This window comes from Giraffa tippelskirchi, chromosome 2 (assembly GCF_054371585.1).
Source record: "Giraffa tippelskirchi isolate mGirTip1 chromosome 2, T2T-mGirTip1v1.2.pri, whole genome shotgun sequence".
NCBI lineage: Eukaryota > Metazoa > Chordata > Mammalia > Artiodactyla > Giraffidae > Giraffa > Giraffa tippelskirchi.
The window spans coordinates 172,171,925-172,177,593 of NC_137276.1; the positions used below are offsets into that span (position 1 = coordinate 172,171,925).

General features: G+C 40.3%; 1 pseudogene; it reads left to right on the plus strand.

Moving 5' to 3' along the window:
- The first annotated feature begins 2,143 nt into the window (after positions 1 to 2,143).
- LOC145539621 (histone-lysine N-methyltransferase SETMAR-like) lies at positions 2,144 to 4,589 on the plus strand (annotated as a pseudogene).
- Positions 4,590 to 5,669: the final 1,080 nt, after the last annotated feature.

Below are 5,669 nucleotides of genomic sequence, written 5' to 3' on the forward strand. Positions count from 1 at the left end.
CAAGGAGTTTAATTAGAACTGAAGGTAGAGTGAAGTCTATCTGTGGATCACTATCATCACTTAATGCTCTATTCACTGGGCTTGTGTGGCTCCTCTGGGCCAGTTATTATACAACTCTCTGCATCTTGCGCCTGGCTTTAGACTAGAGTTTAAAATAAGAGGGATCAAGAGGTGGAAAAATACTCAAGAAAAGTTGGGAATTTTCCCTCCAGTCTCTCCTTAGCCAATACATGTTTCTATAAACTTAAGAATGCCAGCTAACCTTTCTGGACCTTGGTTCCTTATTTTGCATCATGAGGTAATTACAGTGAGTGATGTCTAAGAACCCTTCCTTTGCTGGACTGTAGGTGGTTTCACCAGTTAAAGTGACTGCTGCAAACCTTTCTTCACAGGATGCAAAATACTGTGCACCCTTTGTGAGCATGAACTAGGTTGGATACCTCTTCACCCTTTAAAATTGGTGGACCCCATGTCTCCTGTTCACCACCACTCTTACCTACTTTTACTCATTACTCGGCCTCACCAAGACTGTCTTAACTTAGGAAATCCCCTGACCTTATTTTGAAGAGGTTGCCATCTACGAATGTATGCTGACCTTTATCTGCTAAGTCATGGGCAGCATTTATAAATAATTTTTATGTAGTTAAGTTACTCAGTGCCTTCAGTTGATCTCATACTCTGCCTTGCAGTTTCTACATTGCCTTTCAGTCATTAGTAATTTCTCTGCTGTCTAAAAGCAGCACTTAGCACTTAGAAATTCTGCTTATGGCCAGCTGGATCACACCCTGTTAGTTATTTTATTGCAGTGATGATGGATGGGTTGAACCAACAGTAAATATAGAAAGATGATAGATAAGTAGGTAGATAGATAGATATGCTATGAAGATTATTTTCTTTTAGTTTTTAAAAAGAAAATCTAAAATTTCTCCTTTCCTTGAATGTGTGAGTGACAGTGATTCACTCCCAAAGAAGAGAATATAGAGAGGGGAAACAGTTACTATTTCCCCAGTAACTGTGCTGTGGAGAAATCATACAGACACTGTCTTAACTAGGTTATCAAGGTTAATATCACTAGTGATAAGTCTTGTTGTTTTCACGTAACCTTGATATAATGCAATGAGGAGGGTGTGCTATCAGCCTGATAATCTTTCCCCAAACCTATAACTTCAGCATAATCGTGGGGGAAAAAAAATCAAGCTAACCTAGTTTGAGGATATTATACACCTGACTAGTACTCTTGAAAACTGTCAAAGTCATGAGAAAGAAAAAAAAAAGGAAAGTTTCACAAACAGAGACTTAAAAAAACTGTGACTAAATGCAACATGGAATTCTAAGTTGGGTACTGGAGTGTGAAAAAAGACATTAGAGGAAGGCTGGTGAAATTTGAATAAAGCTTGCATTTTAGTTGATAATAATATGTTAATTTCTTAGTTTTTGACTCATGTGCCTGGGTTATACAAGATGCTGACATTAAGAGGAGTTGGCTAAAGGTACACAGGAACTGTTTTGACCACCTGAGGTTGTGTCTCTTGTGGAAAAAATAACTCTTTTAGGATGTATGTGCCTGTATTATCTTGCTACAGCTGCCAGAACAAAGTTCTACAAACTGAGTGGCTTAAACAACAGAAGTGTATTGTCCTAGAATTGTGGAGGTTTGAGGTCTGAAATCAACGTGTAGGCACATCTTGTTCCTTCTGAGGCCTGTGAGGGAAGGATCTGTTCCGGGCTTCTCTCCTTGGCTGGCAGACGGCCGTCTTCTCCTTGAGTCTCTTCCCCTTGTCTTGTCTGTGCCTGTCTGTTTCTGTGTCCAGGCAAACATGTTGGATTAGGGCCTACTTTTAATGACCTTAACTTGATGACTTCTGTGTGTCTCCAAATAAGGTCACATTCTGAGGTACCTTAGTAATCATGTACCTCTGGTATCTTCCCCTACATTCCCCACATCCAAATATATGACTCAACCTCACATTTTTAGTTACTGGACATTGCCCGATACTGTGTACATCACTTACCCTGTGCCATCACTGTTAAAGCTGCAGTCCAAACTGTGGTTCCAGTTCCCCTTAACCAGACAAGAAGCTTCCCCACTTGTTTCCCAAATTCTAGTTCACACTCTGTGTTGCAAGCAGAGAAGACCGTCACAATGCCCATCACCTATGCTTCCAAACCCTTCAAGCCTCCCCACTGTTTTGAGAATAAAGACCACCTTCTCTGTCTTGGCCTCAGGGTCCCGCGTAACCTGGCAGCTTCTTAGTCACCCCGTGACTGCTTTCAGCCTCATTCTCTCGGCTCAGGCTGCAACAGGCAACTCCAGGTCATCGAAAGCATAGCTCCCTCCTGTCATGGGCCTTTGCTCTGCTTGTTCTGTGCTCCTCTTACACTAACCACCTGGCCCTCCTGACCTCTGTCCTTCTTCACCCTTCAGATCTCAGTTCAGGCATCAGTGCCTCAGGAAATTCACCCCTGTATGAACACAGACAGGATCAGGTCCCCTGTTACGTGTTGTCTGAGCAAACTGACTTTTCATTCAGAGCACTGATCACAGTTTGAAGGTTTATATTTATGCAATAATTATATTAATGTCTGTCTCCCCCCAGTGGGTTATAAGATACTAAGTCAGGAGCCATAGTTCTTTTATTTTCTACCTTATGTGCAGCACCAAGTGTTTGGCTCATAGTAGGTTCTCAAATTCTTAAATTAATTAATACATCTATGGATTTGTTTCCAATTGATTTCATTCAATTTGACAATTTCTCTCTTCTCCTGGACTCTTACATTGTTAGTTGATACATTTGCTGATAATATTTAGTTCATCTTATAGTTAATGTACTTATGTCAAATCAATCATACATACTACAGGAAGAAAAGAATAATCAATCATGTTTGTGATTTTCCAACCTAATGATATCAGGAGACCAAATTTGATCTATTAGCCTAATAGAAATTTAAACTTAAAAAATTTTATATTTTTAAATTAGCTATTAATAATATCAATTACATTTGTTTTACTAGAATGTAGAGAGATAGACCTAAAGCTGTATATTTAAGCATATTGGATTACTTAAATGATAAGTATCTGGGTACAAATGATGTTTATTACTGATTTTGAGATATGTTTGTTAAAGATGTTCTTCTAGCTTTTCCTCCACATCCTGGAAAGAGCTTCAGACATTTTTAGAACATGCATTAGTATTAGATTGATGCAAAAGTAATTGAGATTTTACACTGTTGAACTTTAACATTTGATGTTGGAATACATTCTTAAATAAATGTAGTTATCTTATATAATTTTAGTGCACATTTCTTGCTTTGTTTTTTAGCTAATGATTTATTATTTGCTGTCTAATATATATTTTAGACTATAGAAATTATGTTTAGACAAAAAGCAAATTGGAACGATTTTTTAATTTAAGTTCAAGATGGGTAAAGCAGCAGAGACAACATGCAATATCAACAATGTATCTAGCCCAGGAACTGCTAATGAACATACAGTGCTATGATGGTTCAAGAAGTTTTACAAAAGGAGATGGGGACCTTGAAGATGAGGAGCATAGTGGCCAGCCATTGGAAGTTGACAATGACCAATCGAGAGCAATCTTCGAAGCTGATCCTCTTATAGTTACACAAGAAATTGCCAGAGAACTCAATGTCAACCATTTTACGGTCATTCGGAATTTGAAGCAAATTGGAGAGGTTAAAAAACTCGACAAGTGGGTACCTCGACAAGTGGGTAACTGAATGTAAATTAAAAAAAAAAATTGTCATTTTGAAGTGTCATCTTCTCTTATTCTATGCAGCAACAACAAACTATCTCTTGATTGGATTATAACATGTGATGAAAAGTGGATTTTATATGACAACTGGCAATGACCAGCTCAGTGCCTGGACCAAGAAGAAGCTCCAAAGCACTTCCCAAAGCTAAACTTGCACCAGAAAAAGGTCAGGGTCACTGTTTGGTGATCTGCTGCTTGTCTGATCTGCTATAGCTTTCTGAATCCTGGTCAAACCATTACATCTGAAAAGTATGCAAATTGATGAGAAGCACCAAAAACTGTGCCTGTGGTCAGCATTGGTCAACAAAGGAAAGGAAAGTGAAACCACTCAGTCATGTCCTGCTCTGTGACTCCATGGACTGTAGCTGACCAGGCTCCTCCATCCATGGGATTTTCCATGCAAGAGTACTGGAGTGGGTTGCCATTTCCTTCTCCAGAGGATCTTCCCGACCCAGGGATTGAACCCAGGTCTCGCATATTGCAGACAGATGCTTTACCGTCTGTGCCACCAGGGAAGCCCAATTCTTCTCCACAACAATGACCAACTGCATGTTGCATAACCAATGCTTTAAAAGTTGAGTGAATTGGGCTACAAAATTTTGCTTCATCTGCCATATTCACCTGAGCTACCACCTGACTACCACTGCTTCAAGCCTCTGCACAACTTTTTGCAGGGTAAACGCTTCAATAATCAGCAGAAGGGAGAAAATGCTTTCCAAGAGTTAATTGAATCCTGAAGCACAGATTCACTACAGGAATAAGCTTATTTCTCATTGGAAAAAAACTGTTGATTATAATGGTCCCTATTTTGATTAATAAAGACAAGTTTGAGCCTAATCATAGTTATTCAAAATTTATGGTCTGAAACCTCAATTATGTTTGCACCAACCTAATATGTGTAGCATTAACAGGTCCCTTGTAGAAAATGTGTCCTAGAGAAGCTTCCAAGCCCAGGTGAACTGCAGTCAATATGGAGATGCTCTCCACTCAGTGGTGTACAGATTGTGTCCCTCTAAGGATGGTGGCCACTACTCCAGGCACTGCAGAAGGCAGAAATGTTCAGAAAATTTTCATTTCCATAAGAAACTCCAGGGTTCGATCACAGAAAGTGGTTGGATACAATAATGCTATTTTCTGCATGTGCAACATAGAGGAAGAGAGAAACCTGACTGCTCATGGAAGGAAAGTATACTCCAATTAAAATTCCGTGTGCCAGAATGAGAATTTTAATGTGAATAAATATCCCTAGCATTTAATGTATGAGTTGAATATACATGTAATGACCATAAGATGCTGCCTCTGTGCTCAGTTGGGCATAAACCAATGGCTCAGTGGCAAGTCCCATGCTCTCATGGAATGTCTGTTCCAGTGTGGCAACTCCTGCTGTATGTCACTGTAACTCACCAGGAGGTACTTTTGTTCAGTGATAAATTCAGAGATAGAGATACAATTATCTTCTCTTGATTGAAGCTCTGTCTCTAGCTGTGTGCCTGAAATCAACCCCCTCTTGCCAGGAACCTACTTGTCCAAGAGGAGGTGGACCCTGCAGACTAAAGGAAGGAGAGCCACACATAGGTCACCATAGTAACTTCTCTTTGGGAGCCTGGACAAGAGAGAGTCCCAGCAGTTGTGCCTGTGAGCCCCTTAGTTGCTCCTGCGCTGTCCAAGTGGAACTGTTCCCACACTGGCTGGATGTGTGGCCGTCTTTTCTTGGAATGATGGGACTCTCCAGAGCCACCGCTTTCAGCTCAATTCAGTTCAGTCGCTCAGTCATGTCCGACTCTTTGAGACCCATGGACTGCAGCATGCCAGGCTTCCCTGTCCATCACCAGCTCAGCTTTCATTATATCTCTTTTTGAGAGACAGAAGAGGGTTAGAACATGTCTTTTCCGCACC